Source organism: Schistocerca cancellata, chromosome 2 (assembly GCF_023864275.1).
Source record: "Schistocerca cancellata isolate TAMUIC-IGC-003103 chromosome 2, iqSchCanc2.1, whole genome shotgun sequence".
Classification (NCBI taxonomy): Eukaryota; Metazoa; Arthropoda; class Insecta; order Orthoptera; family Acrididae; genus Schistocerca; species Schistocerca cancellata.
Genome location: NC_064627.1, coordinates 1,137,918,225 through 1,137,936,924, shown reverse-complemented (window position 1 = coordinate 1,137,936,924; position 18,700 = coordinate 1,137,918,225).

The window sequence follows — 18,700 nt, the reverse complement described above, 5'->3', positions numbered from 1 at the left end:
CTAACCCGATAATTACTTCCGTAGTCAAGTCTGGCACGACGACAAACTCTTGTTCAAATCGTGCCCCACCTATCTCGAAGTTGACAAAAATCTGTTTTGTGACCGGTTTACTGGCCTTCCCAGTAGCACCGATAATTTTCACTCCTGTTACTGGCATAACTACGATGCCGGGTCTGTCTTTCAGTAACTCAAATATTTTCCCAGATACAGCACTCAATTCTGCACCGGTGTCAATCAACACGTTTAGTTGTAGGTCATGCATATTAACAGACACTACTATCTGTCTACACTTGTCCTCGACTGTTTCTTTATTTTCCCACAGTAAATCCTCGTCTATATCCAGGTCATTCCAGAAAAAACCATCCGGCTTTGACCCTAAATCCGGCTTATCTGGCGGCTTTTTCAGCCTCTGTTCACATACAGTTTTAATTTCAACACGTTTGTCCTGAGGCGTAGTCTGTAGCTTCGCCTCCAATACCGAAACCTTTTCCTGCAACTCGTCAACTAGTGAGTGTTGCTTTGCTATCAATTCATTAATCGTCACCTTCGTTGATTCCACTTTGGTCAGATTAATCTCATCCGCCAATCTACCTGGAGAAATGTGCCCAGTAGTATCTGCAATTACTTCCTCTGGATCTGCGCAACCCACACTGCTACCGTCTGACCGTATAACGTCAGCTCTAACCTCATACACGTTGTAATCTATGTGCTTTTCTACCAATCGTGTCCGGCTATCACTAAAATTTTCGCAATCTTTCTCCTTAATACTCTCGCAATGTTTAAACTGGGTGTTTGCGTCGGATGGGTCGGTTACTTCTACCACTGAAACTTTCGGTAAGGTCTGCCGGTTAGGGCCAGAACTTTCCGTTACTACTTCAACATCTAACTCCTGCGGGACGAAACACGACGAATCTTGCTCGTGCTCCCCCTTAACATCAACTATTTCTAGTAAAGTCTGCCGATTAGGGCCAGAACTTTCTATCATTTCACAAACACTATCTTCCTGCGGGACGAGACGCGGAAAATCCTGCACGCGCTCCCCATAAACACTTCTCCCATACAGACCCCTATAATCTCTTAGTTCGTCGTATAAGCGACCGAACTGCCATAACCAGACCTCATCCCTCTCTGCATCCCCTCGCTCGATGACGGACGTGTTATCCGACATCTGATCTTCTCTCAACAATTGCGAATCATTCTTAAACTCAATCTCCAGTTCCGCTGTGGGTATTACAGCTGCCACTTTATGATCGATTTCCGGAACACTACTTAAATTGTTCTCACTGACAGTGAATGTATTTTCTACTGCCGTGTATACAGCTGATCTACTACTTGTGGGCGCACTCTTTTCTCTTAACACTGGCACACTCTCCCGCCGTTGATTATTCCATACGGAATTTTCATAACGGCGACACCTGGGTTTTCTCTTGTTATTGGGCCGCCAAAATTTCTCCACGCCCGCTCGGCCCCTCACCGGCGCGGCTAATGGTTTCCCTGTCTCGTCCCAGCAGATACGCTCCCCGGATGCTGCTGAGGCGGCTGATCACACCCTCTGGCGTTATTGCTATTCTGTGAAGCCCGTATCACGTTAGTATGATACTGGTTTCTGTCATTCTTGTTATTATTTGCATTGTACCGATTGTTATTACGGCCCGAACCATTATTGTTATTGCTGCCATGGTTGCGGTATGCATTATTTCCATGGTTATCGTTGTTGTGGTTGCTGTGGTACCCGTTGTTGTTACCACGGCCTCTACCACCATCGCGATTATTGCGCCAATTGTCCTCGTCCTCAACTCTGTCCAGGAAATCATTGATTGTCCTGTGATTGCTTCCTACGTAGCGTTTTGTGTCATCTGGAAGCTTCCTGTAGAGTTCCCAGACTATTTCGGATTCCGTGCGGCGATCACGCAAATATTCCAACTTGCGGATCCAGCCCTCACAAAACTCCCTCATCGAACCGCGCGAATTCGCATCGAAAGGCCTCGATACGACAAATTCGCGCCAGACACTTTGCTGTTTTTTCTCTGACCAGTATTCAGCCAGAAACAAATTTTTAAACTCGCCAAAAGTCAGGTTCGTAATGTTGAGGTTTAAGCCCCAACGCTTGGCATCACCAGCCAGCACATCAACAACCGCATTAATTTTTCTCTCATTAGTCCATGATCTGGGTAAAACTCTTTCACAATTTTTAATGAAATCCGTCGCGTGTATACCGCCTTTTTTCAAGGGGTCGAACCGCTCCTCTTTCGTCAACAATTCCGAACTATGTGCACAGATTGGCACATAGCTCTGTTTTTCGTCAAGTTTCTTTTCTAATTCCGACACTCTCGTAATTACTTGGCAAGTGGTTGTCGCAAGCGTTTCCACTTCCCTCTTTTTCTCTTCGCAGGTATTAGCCTGCTCCCTCACTTTAGTGTCTACTTCGGACACTAAAGCCTTTAAAGTTTCCACCTTCTGTTGATCCTCTTTTTTCACTAATTGAATTTGTTCCGTCACCTTATTCTCGATGATCGGAGCAACTGCTTCTCCTACACTTTTCTCGATTCTGCTAATTTCGGAATCAAAACGAGTATTTATGCTCGCAATTTCCGCCTGAACGCCTATCATTTCCTGTTTAAGATTACCGATTTCGGTATTAATTACAACAATATCTTCTTTGATTTTATCAACTTTTGTATTAACAACTCCAACATTGTTGTTAACAACGTTAATAGCTTTGTTCTGATTGTCTAGCTTGGCCGATTGACTCTTGATTTCGTTAATCAAAACATTCAATAAATCAGTTAAATTCCCGGAAACTACCGGTTCCACTTCCGTAGCGGCTTCCTCTTTAATTGTCCCCCCGTATTCGTCATAAAGGGATTCAGGTTTGATTTTCACTTCCGATTCCGAAACATTTTCTAAAGTTTGGAATTCCATTTCTGCTCTTTGTTGCGTTTCGGCGGTCGCGTCTTTCATGCTGGCCGCCTGCCCCTGAACAATGGGTACCGCGGTGCGCGTTTCCCACTGTTCGACCGATTGTTCCGTATCCAAGTCTACCAAATTTTGGCAATTGTTGCCTTCACTCATTTTAATAATTTTCAATATAAATTCCAAACCTCAAATATAATTAGGATTACTCCCACTACATATTCTCGCTGACGTAACAGCCTGTACGTAACCAGTACTTTGTTACGAGATTTGCACAATGCAAAATTCGTGTCCAGAACAACCTCAAATCCGAAGATTGTCCTGTCACCAGGTCGCCACGTGTAACCTCCCCCTCACTTACCGACCTTAATGACAGTGAAAGATGAAACCGCGTGTACCTAATGGGAGTTTTGGAAAAGCAATCGTCACCGAAGTTAAGCTGTCGGTAAAGAGGGAGGAAAGGGTTACATCTAAATGAAAGGAAATGTGCTAATGAAACTGGTGGAAATTAATTTTGAAAAGGGGTAAAGTTAATAAAGAAAGTAAATGTGCAGCCGTTACGTTAACAATTAACTAGCGGTAATTAGGTATTTGAGATTTGGGGGAAATCACGGTCGCCAGTCCTAAGGACAATTACTATAGTAACTGAAAAAGAAAGGTTATTACACATATAATTAGCACTAGAAGCGTGGCAACTGAAGGTTGACACGTGTAGTGTGAAAACTGAAAGTTTGTCAGAAGTAATAAATTTCGCTACACCCTGACTTAATTTAGCAAAGAATTAATAAAACCGAAAAATCGAAAGTTAATTTAGTGACTGAAGTTAATAGTGAGCTTTCTTTCTGAAACACATAGAAATTCAGTAAAATACGGTTAGTCTTGGACTACCTCAACAATCATTTCAAAAACTACTTGAATCTACGCAATTTAGAAATAAGAGATTTAACTTTGAACTTGAATTAAATGATTCTGAACAATTAGCAATAGTAAAATTTAGTACGTACCAAGCTGAGCTGCAGTCACAGGTACGCTAAAATATGCTAACAAAACTCGCACTCTTAATTTGTGCTTATGTAATCTGAATATTGTAGCCAGCTATGAATACTTTGAAATTAAAGCAGTGAAATCGAATGGTATAATTTTAATGCTGGCGTTTAAATTTCAACGACACTCGGGTTCATTTCGGAAAAGGAAGGGACCCTGCTTGGTAATGCAATTGGGACAATGAGCAACAAAGGTTCATGCTAAGTTGCTGTTATTATAGTTACGAAAATGGTACAGTTTGAAAAGCTGAGGTCTGCCATACAGTTCTAAAACTTTACTTGCTTCCAGTCTTCCTTGATGGTTGATTGAAGGTTTGAAGCCGTCGATCGAGGAGGTGGCGACAGTCACTCATTGTCGGGCGTCGCTGTTGCAGAAGCTGGATGTTGGCGCGCCTTCTTCTCGACACGGTCACCAGGCGAAACGGGCTCTTGATGTACGCCAGCTAATGCTTCCCGTCCGCGACACCATGTCAGAAACTGTCATCGCAAGTCGAGCGCAATTACATGCTGCCAAACCCCGAAAGCGCGGCAACTCGCGGGAGCTTCGCACAACACACCTGTTCCACTCGCTACTCCAGCCAGACTCCTTCTGCTCAGCCCGCGCTCCACGCGGCAGAGTTAACACTACCAAAGATCCTACACACTTTGACTCTTCACACGACCTATCGACGTAATCGTTCGATAGCAGTTTTCCCTAGGCAAGACCCAGCGTAAAAATACAAATAATATTTACGAAACAAACCAATTATACATCGACATAAATGCATGAATATACAAATAGTAAAACAATTACAATATACAAAGAGACAGAAATGTCATATCTTGAGGTAACAAAGCAAGGAAAAAAAATAGTACAATAGATGGAAATAGGAGGATATGCATTTCCGGCGTTACAGGTTGGATAGCAATGTGCGGCTGTTTGCTGATGATGTTGTGGTGTACGGGAAGGTGTCGTCGTTGAGTGACTGTTGGAGGATACAAGATGACTTGGACAGGATTTGTGACTGGTGTAAAGAATGGCAGCTAACTCTGAATATAGATAAATGTAAAGTAATGCAGATGAATAGGAAAAAGAATCCCGTAATGTTTGAATACTCCATTAGTAGTGTAGCGCTTTACACAGTCACGTCGATTAAATATTTGGGCGTAACATTGCAGAGCGATATGAAGTGGGACAAGCATGTAATGGCAGTTGTGGGGAAGGCGGATAGTCGTCTTCGGTTCATTGGTAGAATTTTGGGAAGATGTGGTTCATCTGTAAAGGAGACCGCTTATAAAACACTAATACGACCTATTCTCGAGTACTGCTCGAGCGTTTTGGATCCCTATCAGGTCGGATTGAGGGAGGACATAGAAGCAATTCAGAGGTGGGCTGCTAGATTTGTTACTGGTAGGTTTGATCATCACGCGAGTGTTGCGGAAATGCTTCAGGAACTCGGGTGGGAGTCTCTGGAGGAAAGAAGGCGTTCTTTTCGTGAATCGCTACTGTGGAAATTTAGAGAACTAGCATTTGAGGCTGACTACAGTACAATTTTACTTCCGCCAACTTATATTTCGCGGAAAGACCACAAAGATAAGATAAGAGAGATTAGGGCTCGTACAGATGCATATAGGCAGTCATTTTTCCCTCGTTCTGTTTGGGAGTGGAACAGGGAAAGAAAATGCTAGTTGTGGTACGAGGTACCCTCCGCCACGCACCGTATGGTGTATTGCGGAGTATGTATGTAGACGTAGAAGGTGTTTGCTTTCAGACACTACAGGCCAACGGCCATCAGTCCTGTGGAGCATAGAACGTAAGTCGTCTGAAAACGATACTTCTTGCCATTTAGTGTTGCGGTATTGGTGTACAAATTCCAGCCTTCGTCACCGATGAACAGCAGTCAACATGGGTGCGTGAAACAGGCGCCTGCTGCAGAGATCAATACACAGCAGCGTACGCTGAACAGTCGTTGAGGGGACACTGTTGTTATCCCCTTGGTTCATCTGGGCGGTCAGCTGCCCAACCATTACACGTCTGTTCGCGTGTACATATCTCCGCGTTCATCGTTCACCCCTGTCATTTGTGGCCCGTCGTTCACGACAGCTGCCTCCATGCCGGCTTTGGGTATCACAATTTTTCCATGTACGGTATACTGTAACCGCTGTGGCGTGAAAACAGTTTACAAGCTTAACCGTTTCGGAAATGCTTCCACCCTTGGACTGCTAGCCAATCATGCGGTACATTACTGCACCTAAATATGCTAACACTGTAAGTTGTACCTTACCCTTATGTAGGGCTATGTTGGATGAACTGAAAGAGTAAATCCATCAGTCTACACCCGGTAATTCGTTGATTGTTGGTGAAGACATATGCTTACCTCATATCTTCTGAACTAGTCCAGTTGGCCTCACTGGAATTATCTGCTGGTTGTGGCTTCAAACATTTTAATTTTTGATATTGAAATTCAGTGCAACTTGAGAGATTGCTACGAATATCACTGCAATAGTGATTCCTACTTTAAGAAAAATGGAAGCAACATTATTGATTTATTCAATTGAAAAAAGGAAACGCATATTTCTGGCGATATATTACAATCAGTCATACCTGAGAGCCAGTCGAAATCCATAAATCAGTATAATGGCTGCGTGGTGTTATCATCCTCTCTGGAGCACCAACAATATTAATTATTAGCTCGCTCCCTCTACGTCTGAGTTTTCTTAAGATCAAATAAACATTTCCCAACGCAGCAGTATTGGAATTGCTGCAGATACTATTTATTTGAATTTAAGCCATATCTGGTCAACACCTAATTTATTGATTTGGAATGAGTGGAGATTATCTCTTAGGAAGGCGTCAAGTGAATTTTTGTCTGCTTGTTTGAATAGGTATATTTTTCGCTTATTTTTCGAGGATTTGGGGATTACAATATTCAATCTCGCTACGACAACCCCGTGCTCACTAATCCGTGAATCGGTTTTCATGCTCGTTATTAACTCAGAATTATTTGTTGCTAAGAGGTCAAGTGTGTTTTCACAGGCATTTACTATTCGAGATGGCACATGAACTAACTGCTCGAAATAATTTTCAGAGAATGCGTTTAGCACAATATATCTTATGCGTGCCTCATGAATTAAACATGTATTTTCGCCAACATATCGAGGGTAAATTAAAGTCACACCAACTATTATCGTATGAGTCGGGTACGTGTTTGAAATCAAACTCAACTTTTCTTTGAACCTTTCAGCAACTGTTTCATCTTGTAAGTAGGCTGTTTAGGTTCTTATATTGGTAACGCCACCGCCACGTAGCGCTCTGTATGAAAATCACTGGGTGTGCTGTGTGCAGTCTGTGGCTGGGTGGCATTGTTGGAATTTGCTACTGTAGTGTTGGGCAGTTGGTTGTTAACAGCGCGTAGCGTTGCGCAGTTGGAGGTGAGCCACCAGCAGTGGTGGATGTGGGGAGTGAGATGGCGGAGTTTTGAGAGCGGATGATCTGGACAGAGAAGTAAATTTGTAAGACTGGATGTCATGAACTGATATATATATATATATATATATATATATATATATATATATATATATATATATATATATATATATATATATATATAATGACTTTTGAACAGTATTAAGGTAAATACATTGTTTGTTATTTATCAAAATCTTTCATTTGCTAACTATGCCTATCAGTAGTTAGTCCCTTCAGTAGTTAGAATCTTTTATTTAGCTGGTAGTAGTGGCGCTCGCTGTATTGCAGTAGTTCGAGTAACGAAGATTTTTGTGAGGTAAGTGATTCGTGAAAGGTAAAGGTTATTGTTAGTCAGGGCCATTCTTTTGTAGGGATTATTGAAAGTCAGATTGCGTTGCGCTATAAAAATTGTGTGTCAGTTTAGTGATGATCAAAATATGTAAAGACAGAAATGTCTGAGTACGTTGAGTTTTGCTCATCTGTTTGAAAATTAAATAACGTAAGGGGTTTACAAGCACCGGAAGGTGTAGAGGGTAAAAACTATAGATGAAGACATATATTGGAATACATCCAGCAAATAATTTAGAACGTAGGTTGCAAGTTGCAAGTGCTACTCTGAGATGAAGAGGTTGGCAGAGGAGAGGAATTCGTGAAGTCAGTTGGAATAATGATGACTCAAATAAAAGAAAGAGAAAAAGGCACGGCAACACTCCACAAAACTGGAAAGACTTTCTAACATTTAAATCTTTATTCAATGTACACAGATATCTCCATAAATGTTTTACTTGCCATTGGCAGTGTACATTTTATATCCTCTCTATTTTCGCTTACAAATAATAAAACTTACCCGCTTATCTTAAGCGTCATGGGCGCTAATCTGATTCCCGCAGCATCACCAGATTTAATTCGATACAGTCCATTATCCTTGTTTTGATTTTATTAATATTCATCTTATATCCTCCTTTTAAGACGTTGTCCATTCCGTTCAACTGTTCTTCCATGCCCTGTGCTGTCTCTGACAGAATTGCAATGTCATTATACAGATAGCCGTACCGTAGGTGCAACCACAACGGAGGGGTATCTGTTGAGAGGCCAGACAAACGTGTGGTTCCTGAAGAGGGGCAGCAGCCTTTTCAGTAGTTGCAGGGGCAACAGTCTGGATGATTGACTGTTCTGGCCTTGTAACACTAACCAAAACGGCCTTGCTGTGCTGGTACTGCGAATGGCTGAAAACAAGGGGAAACTACGGCCGCAATTTTTCCCAAAAACGTAGAGCTTCACTGTGTGGTTAACTAACTGGATAAAATATTCCGTAGGCAAAAAATCCCCCATTCGGATCTCCGGGCAGGGACTACTCTGGAGGATGTGGTCCATCAGAAGAAACAAAACTAGGGTTCTACGGATCGGAGCATGTAATGTTAGATCCCTTAATCGCGCCTATAGGTTAGAATATTTAAAACTGGAAGTTGATTGTTTGGTGCTAGATATTGTGGGAATTAGTGAAGTTCGATGGCAGGAGGTTCAAATTGATTCAAATGGCTCTAAGCACTATGGGACTTAACATCTGAGATCATCAGTCCCCTAGACTTAAAACTACCTAACCTACCTAACCTAAGGACACCACACACACCCATGCCCGAGGCAGGAGTCGAACCTGCTACCGTAGTAGCAGCGCGGTTCCGAACTGAAGCGCCTAGAACCGCTCGGCCACAGCGGACGGCTGATGGCAGGAGGAACAGGACTTCTGGTCAGGTGAATAGGCTTATAAATAAAAATAAAAGTTTGCTATCGTAGGAGTAGGTTTAATAATGAATAATAAAATAGGATTACTCGTAAGCTATTATGAATAGCATAGTGGATGTGTTATTGTAGCCAAAATAGAAAAAAACCTAACACTCTTGACAGCAGTACAAGTTCATATGCCAGCTAGCTCCGCAGATGACGAAGAGATTGAAGAAGTGTATGAGGAAATAAAAGAAATTATTCAGATACTTAAAGGAAACGAAAATTTTATTGTGCTGTGGGACTGGAATTCGATAATACGAAAAAGGAGGGAAGGAAAAGTAGGTATGTGAATATGGACTGGGAGAAAGGAATGCAAGAGCAAGGCGTCTGGTAGAATTTTGCTCAGAGCATAATTTAACCGTCGGAAACACTTGGTTTAAGAACTGTGAGACAAGGATATATACGTGAAAGAGACTTGGAGACATCAGAAGTGTTCTGTTTGATTGTATAGTGCTAAGCCAGATATTTCTGAATCAGATTTCAAATTGTAAGACATTCCCAGTGGAAGATAATGACGCTGATCACAATTCATTGGTTATGAACTGTACATTAAATCTGAAGAAACTGCAATTGGTAGGAAATGAAGGAAGTGGATCACGGATGAGCTGAAAGAACCAGAAGTTATAGAAAGATCCAGAGGGAGCATTAGGAAAAGGATTGCTAGGACATGGGAAAGGAATACACTAGAGATGAAATATCGAAGGCAGCGGAGGATCAAATACGTAAAAAGACCAAGCCAAGTAGAAATCTTTGGATTACACAAGAGTTACTGAATTTACATGATGAAAAGAGAAAATTTAAAAATGCAACAAATGAAGCAGGTGAAAGGGAATACAAACATCTAAAAAATGAGACGGATAGGGAGTGCAAAATTGCTAAGCTGGAATGGCTAGAGGACAAACGTATGGATTTAAAGCATATTTCACTGGAGTAGAGTTAGATAATAGAAAATAGAAGCAGCTGTATGAATACCAAGAGCTAATATGGGAAACCAGTCCTAAGCGAAGAAGGGAAAGTTGGAAGGAGGATACAGATGGACTTAACAGGGAAGAGGAAGACAATATTATTGAAAGGGGAGAAGGTGTAATTAGGATGAGATGGGAGATACGATAATGCGAGAAGAATTTGAGCCGCGCGGGGGAGCCGCTCGGTCTAAGGGGATTTGGTCACGGTCCGCGCGGTTCCCTCCGTCGGAGGTTCGAGCCCTCCCTCGGGTATGGTTGTGGGTGTTGTCCTTAGCGTAAGTTAGTTTAGGTTAGATTAAGTAGTGCGAAAGCTTAGGGACCGATGACCTCAGCAGTTTGGTCCCATAAGACCTTACACAAATTTCCAATTACCAAAAAAAGTTCAAATGAGTGTGAAATCTTATGGGAATTAACTGCTAAGGTCATCAGTCCCTAAGCTTACACACTACTTAACCTAAATTATCCTAAGGACAAACACACACACCCATGCCCGAGGGAGGACTCGAACCTCCGCCGGGACCAGCCGCACAGTCCATGACTGCAGCGCCTTAGACCGCTCGGCTAATCCCGCTCCAATTTCTAAGAAGAATTTGACAGAGTACTGAAAGGCCTAAGTAGAAAAAGGCCCCGATAGCAGATGACATTCCATTAGAACTACTGATAGCTGGTGTGCAAGATGCATTGTCAGGTGAAATACCCTCAGATTTCAGTAATAGCCGGCCCGTGTGACCATGCGGTTCTAGGCGCTTCAGTCTGGAACCGCGTGACCGCGACGGTCGCAGGTTCGAATCCTGCCTCGGGCATGGATGTGTGTGATGTCCTTAGGTTAGTTAGGTTTAAGTAGTTCTAAGTTCTAGGGGACTGATGACCACAGATGTTAAGTCCCATAGTGCTCAGAGCCATTTGAGCCATTTTTTATTTCAATAATAATGTAATAACTACAATTCTAAAGAAAGCAGGTGCTAACAGGTGCAAAAACTACCGAACTATCAGTTTATAAGTATGATTACAAAATACTAACACAAATTCTATACAGAAGAATGGAAAAACTGGTAGAAGCCAACCTCATGGATGATCAGTTTGGATTTCAGAGAAATGTAGGAACACGCAAAGTAATACTGACCCAATGACTTACTTGAGAGGATATGTTAAGGGAAGTCAAACCTATGTTTATAGCACTTTTACACTTAGAGAAAGCTTTTGACAGTTTTGACAGGAATACTCTCTTTGAAATCGTGAAGGTAGCAGGGGTAAAATACAAAGAGGGAAAGGCTGTGTACAACTTATACAGAAACCAGATAACAGTTGCATGAATCGAGGGGCACGAAAAGGAAGCAGTGGTTGAGAATGGAGTGGGACAGGATTTTAACCTGTGCCCGATGTTATTCAATCAGTAATTAACCAAGCAGTAAAGGAAACAATAGAAAAATTAGGAGTAGGAATTAGATAGAGTTCAGGGAGAAGAAATAAAATCTTTGAGGTTTGCCAATGATAATGTAATTCTGTCACAGACAGATAAGGACTTGGAACAGCATTTAAATGGAATGTACAGTGTATTGCAAGAGGATGTAAGATGAACATCAACAAAAGCAAAATAAATGTTATGGGATGTAGTCGAATTAAACCATAAGATGCTAAGGGAGTTAGATTAGGAAACGAGACGCTTAAAGTAGCAGACGAGTTTAGCTATTTGGGCAGCAAAATGAGTAATGATGGCTGAAGCAGAGGGGATATAAAATATAGACTGGCAATGTCAAAAATAGCGTTTCTAAAGAAGAGAAATTTGTTAGCATGAAATGTAGATTGAGTGTAGCCATGTATGGAACCGAAACATGGACGATAAACAGTTGCGACAAGAAGAGAACAGAAGCTTTTGAAATGTGGTGCTACAGAAGAATGTTGAAGATTAGATGGTCAGATCACGTAATTAAAGAAGAGGTGCTGAACAGAACTGATGAGAAAAGAAATTTGTGACACGACCTGACTAGAAGAAGAGATCGGTTGATAGGAGAGATTCTGAGACATCAAGGGATCACGAATTTAATGTTGAAGGGATGGCTGGCTCTGAGCACTATGGGACTTAAGATCTATGGTCATCAGTCCCCTAGAACTTAGAACTACTTAAACCTAACTAACCTAAGGACAGCACACAACACCCAGTCATCACGAGGCAGAGAAAATCCCTGACCCCGCCGGGAATCGAACCCGGGAACCCGGGCGCGGGAAGCAAGAACGCTACCGCACGACCACGAGCTGCGGACTGAAGGGATGTAGGGGGGGGGGGGGAGAGGTAAAATTGTAGAGGAAGGAGATCAAGAGTACAGTAAGCAGATTCAGAGCGATGTAAGTTGCCGTAGTTATTTGGAAATGAAAAAGCTAGCACAGGATGGAGTAACATGGAGACGTGCGTCAAACTAGTCTTCGGTTTGAATACCACAATAACGGCAACCACGTCCCTTTAAAATTGTTGACGGTACGAGTAAAAATACAGTGCCTAGTCTGAAACGATAGATCACTAGGTGTATCGTTTAAAATGTATTTACTCATACGTCGCGTGGAATAAGGACAGGGAATGTTTTACACGTGGGTCTAATGTATAGGTTCGTCTTTGTGAGCTCTTTATTCGGCCATTGTCATTTTCGCACATGTATCGGAGCGGGCTGTGTGCTGTCGCAGTCGCACAGTAGCGCCGCGTTGCCACGGAGACGCGGCTGGGTGTCACGCGCGGCGCTCTGCGTAGGCAGTTTTGAGTGCGGGTGGCAGGAAACAGGGCGCATGCGCAGTGTCGGTGGCGCAGCTTTATGCCGGCCTTTATCGCGGCCGCCCCCGCAGCCCCCGCGCGGCCGTTAGGCAGGGTTACGACCTGCAGCCCAGCCTCCAGCTGCGGCAGCGGCAAGCCCACGGCTATCAGGGGTGGGAGTGGGAGCGGCGCGTGCTGGGTGGTCCCAGAGCCGGCGCCCGTGTTATTGTTGGGGCGAGGGCAAGGCACAAAGGAAACCACCCTCCTTTCGAGAGACCCTCCACTAAACTTAGCCCTTATTTCCAACACTTTGACCGGAAAGTTTTCCTTGCCGGCGCAAATTCCTAAAGCACCGATTGTGGCTAAAGTAGTGACACCCTTCACACTTACTATAGAAGTTAGTAATTTTTCACTTAATTTGAGTTACGCGCGCACGTCGTGTTTTCAGCACCCTGTTAAGTAGATGGTACAACTGATGATTTAAAAAAATCAGGTCAAAAGATGTAAAGAGAACAGTGAACCAAATAGTAACGTATCACGACAACTGAAGCTTTCACGGTCACTTCTTGACATGTTGCCTGTTGGAGTTTGTTGCGGGTTTTTCGGTCAACCATCCTGTTTCGTTTTTATTTTCAGCCATAATGGCTATGTTTGTGAACCGTGACTGTGTGGGATGGTTATGTATCTCAAGTTTCTGCTACCAGTCACTTTTTATTTTATGCTTAATCTAATATAATGCAACGCGTTTCGATCATGTTCTGTTCATCTTCAGGCGTTTATACATACATACATACATACATAGAGAAATGTTAGTTAAAAATAAACAGTCTTAAACTAGATTAATCTAGAACACTTTACCCATTGTTTTTTACTGTAGCTGTTGGTGTGGCATTTGGGGGGAAGGAGGGGGGCAGTGTATGGCTAGAAATCGAAATCAGTGAGGTCTTCTGCTGATTTTCTTCTTTGTGGCTGACTATGTATATCACAGCCTGTATAGGATGCAGATAGATTTGCATTAGTTATGTGTTACGAAAATAGTTCGAAAGGTTTTTATATGACAGTTGATCACTTACAATTTCATCATCTTGCTACTTAACTTTCATCACTGCTGTATGGCGGAGCTGTTCATTGACATTACACTATTGCACACTATATTTTGTCACTGATTGCCAACGTAATTCACTGCCCAAATTGTTTCGATGTTATACACACAACACAAGATGGCGGACTGTAGCATGTGAGTCTGTATCGCTTATCAAGGTTTTGTGTTGATATTCTTGGTACTGACAGATTTGTAGTCAATTATTTACATTGACATATCTTGAATCTGTTGAGCTAGAACTGGCTTAAGATTGTTGAAGAATTTTGAGTTTTTGAATTCGGTTATTTCCATGCTTTGTGTTATATATGAAAATTTCCATTTCTTTCATGATATCCATTCTTTTACTTTTTCTTATTTTGTGTAAAATTTTGAGGTTATCTTCGATTTTCAAAGGGTGGCCTCTGTCTTTAATCTGAGTTGCTACCACTCTAAATGTTCTTTGAATCGGGTTCTAAAATTTCTGCCTGTTTGGCCGATATATTTATTACATTGGCCTCTGGTAATTTTGTTAATGCCAGATGCATCAAGACTTGTATCTGGTACTTTTATGTTGTGAATAAGCTTCCTACGTAGGTTATTGTTGGTGCTGAGGCTGATTTTTACTTCTGTGCTTTTGAATAGTCTTGCTAATTTGTCAGATACTATTCCAAGATATGGCATTTTTACATATTTGACTGCTTGGGCACTGTCAGTTGTGAGTGTGGTTTGATGTCGTTTGTTCATTTTATTTTTTATCTGTTGCGACATGGTATTAATTAGAGGAGGATCATATCCTTTGTTTATTGCAGTATATGTTATGGTTTCTATTTCTTGTTGGAGTTCTGTATGTTGAAGTGGAAATTTGTGTGCTCTGTACAGCATTGCTCTTCAAGTAGCTTTTTTGTGCGAGGAGGGATGTATTGAGGAGTTTGGTATTACGAATATCTGGCTTTGTCGAAGATTCGTCATCTATTACTGGTGGCTTGTGGGCGGGTGTTATAAATGCTAGACTGCAGTACCTTTTACTTTTTTTGACGTACAAATGGTTTTTTGTCGTTCACCCATCTATCTTTTTTTTTAAGGTTACGAGTACGGTCAGTTGCATCTTCTTCACTGTGTTCTCTTCCTTAAATATTTGAGTAGTTCCGTGTAGAGTTCTAGTCTCATATCGAGCAATTACATTTACATGTAGTTTAGTCTCATATCCAGCAATTACATTTACATGTAGTTCTTCCTTTTCTCTTCATTCAGATACTTCTTTCCTAGTGTTGTATTCCAGCGCTCTTCTCAAAAGTACCTCTGTTGCCTATAAACATTTTCCTTTCCGTTGACTCCCACGTAGTCGAGTATCACTGCATATCGTTTTTCAAAACATTTCCTCGCAGCCGCTATTCTTACTATATTATTTACATTTATGGGCATTGTTCTACTGATATTCTCCCATAAATGTAATTTTCAATCTACATTTATTCTTAGATATACAAATCGTATCTTAGTAGGTTGAACTAACCCTTTGTTATTTTCATTACTGTTGCACTAGTGTTGTCAAGGCTATTCTATTAAGCATAAGACATCTCGCAGACAATGGTGGCACCTAACAAAAACTCTACCAATAAATAGAATATATACCGTATTTTGTCGCCTCCTCGCGGTTAGGACAAGGCAGTGCACTTGGACAATCCTTTCAAATAGCCAAACGACTCAAAAAGCTATTTCAGAACAAGTGCTGGATCCAGAACCTAAACCAAATCCTTACATTTTGCTCTCGTGTTCAAACTGAGCCACCTACGACGATCTGCACCCGAAACATTTTCCTTGATTGCTTCATTCATTAAGTTCACTACTGTGTGATCTGGAGCAACGAGAACGTTTATTTCTGGGTAGAATCTTGCTGTTTTCAGCGTACTACGAACAACGCGCCCCAAATTGCAGCATCAAAGTCAACCTGACACACAGAACGAATCCTTCAATACGCGCTATAGTACTGTTGCGCTCATTCTTCCTAGGATTTATTTTCATCGTTCGAGTGGTCGTTTAGAGTTTGGAATCGAGAGACCACGTGACACGTACGTCATGTATTTCTTGAAACCAATCCACTCGGGTGTAATGTTGTCGTCTGTCACATACTCATGAAAGATACCAATGCGCTACATCCTCTGCTGCGACCGTTGCCAACGAACTGTAGCTTCTACGTGTCTCTTTTTGTGACCGTTGGTGCTGGCTCCAGAGGCAAGTAACTGTTTTCAGACGCTCGTGGCTAAGTGTAGGTGTGGGATGCGCTATTTTGCGAAGGCTGCAAGACGGAAATATGCTTCCTGGTGCTGCAACGGTGTCACAGACGCACGGCTATTAGATGTGAGTAAACTGTCAAGAACTATTTCTGCTTCCGCTAAACCCCTTTCTCCTATATGCCAACGAATAAACTGGCTTAAAATTTTGTGGAACGTTGTTCCAGGCAAACAACTATCTACAAATATTATAACTTATTTAGTAAACACAGTCGTTGTCGCATATAAGGTGTTAATTTTTATTTTTTAGATGACCGGTTTCGATCTTTTAAAGAGATCATAATCAGATTAACTTTCGTTAATGACAACAGAAATGGCTGACGTGGGTGGTGCCCGTCCGTGCTGGCGAGGAGAACACGTCGCACGGACGGGCCTGCTCCAAGCCATCGATTCGTACTTTCACATCAAACAATGTTGCTCTGATAATGCTGTCATTAGAAGATCGAAACTGGTCATCTAAGAAATAAAAGGTAACACCTTATATGTGACCACGACTGCGTTTCGTAAATAAGTAATAAAAAGTTTTTAATTTCCGTAATTAAGTATCCCCATCCATTTTACATTTCTCTGCCTCCCAGACACTGTCATCTTTGGTGTTGGTGGCATGCTAAGCTTTAAACTAGCACACTTATTCTGATGAAAAACAAATTTTAAAAAGTTGTAGCGTGTCACAATTACGCTGAATGAACGATTTATGTAACTAATTCCCGACAGAAGCTCATATAGCTGACAAAGTCAGGTAAACATCATCACATTAGGGAAGTTAAAATTGCATGCGCTTTCTCTTACAGTAGTATTTCTCTGTAATTTCATGCGTTTATTGGACATCAAACCAGATAGCACTTCTACAACAAACTTTGCGATTGCGTAATGTATAAGCTGTAAATAATAATAATAATAATAATAATAATAATAATAATAATAATAATGATAATAATAATTTTTGTAAGATCAGTATTATTAGCAATGTGTTCACATTTGTCATAAGACAACGTACGTATTGATTGCGTGGCAACAGTACAGAAGGAAACTGATCTCAAGAAGTAGTTTACTGGTCCACGGAATAGTAATAACAGTGAGAAGATAGCAGATAGTATGGAAGGAAATACTAAATATAGTATTTCCTTCCATACCATCTGTGCATTTAGTATTGGAGGGCAGCGTGGAGGGTAAAAATCGTAGAGGGGACCAAGAGATGAATACACTAAACAGATTCAGAAGGATGTAGGTTGTAGTAGGTTCGGCGAGATGAAGAACCTTGCACAGGATAGATTAGCATGTAAAGCTGCATCGTACCAGTCTCTGGACTGAAGTCCACAACAACAACAAGATGGAAGGGAATACGTAAGAACGCACACAATCTGTTGACAATGTGACAGATACTGAAAGTACTTCAGTACTCTTAAATTTTTACATTAAGAAACCTTTCTCTGTTCATTATCCGTAAGAAAGATAGTTGATGAGAGATCTACTTCACCATCTTAAGATGGGATTTGGTGAAGATAAGTGAAGTGTCAGAACGGTCTCTGCCGGCCGGAGTGGCCTAGCGGTTCTAAGCGCTACAGTCTGGAACCGCGCGACCGCTGCGGTCGCAGGTTCGAATCCTGCCTCGGGCTTGGGTGTTGTGTGCTGTCCTTAGGTTAGTTAGGTTTAAGTAGTTTTAAGTTCTAGGGGACTGATGACCACAGCAGTTGAGTCCCATAGTGCTGAGAGCCAACCAGAACGGACTCTGGTTTGTATTACCATCCGTATTTCGATTACTAGTAGTTGTACTGTACTAATTAATGTACACCGAAGCGCCCAAGAAACTGATATAGGCATGCGTATTCGAATACAGAGATATGTAAACATGCAGAATACGGCGCTGAGGTCGGCAACGCCTAAATGAGGCAACAAGTGTCTGGTGCAGTTGTTAGATCGGTTACTGCTGCTACAATGGCAGGTTATCAAGATTTAAATGAGTTGCGACGTAGTGTTATAGTCAGCGCACGAGCGATGGGACACAGCATCTTCGAGGTAGCGATGAAGTGGGGATTTTCCTGTACAACCATTTCACGAGTGTACCATGAATATCAATAACCTGGTATAACATCAAATCTCCAACATAGCGACGGCCAGAAAAAGATCCTGCAAGCACGGGATCGAGACAACTGTAGAGAATCGTTCGACGTGATAGAAGTGCAACCCTTCAGCAAATTGCTGCATATTTCAATGCTAGGCTGTCAACAAGTGTCAGCGTGCGTGTCATCGATATCGGCTTTCGGAGCCGAAGGCGCACTCGTGTACCCTTGATGACTGCACGAAACAACGTTTTACGCTTCGCCTGGGCCCGTCAACACCGACATTGGACTGTTGATGACTGGAGACATGTTGCCCTGTCGGACGAGTCTCGTTTCAAATTGCATTGAGCGGATGGTTGTGTACGGGTATGAAAAAA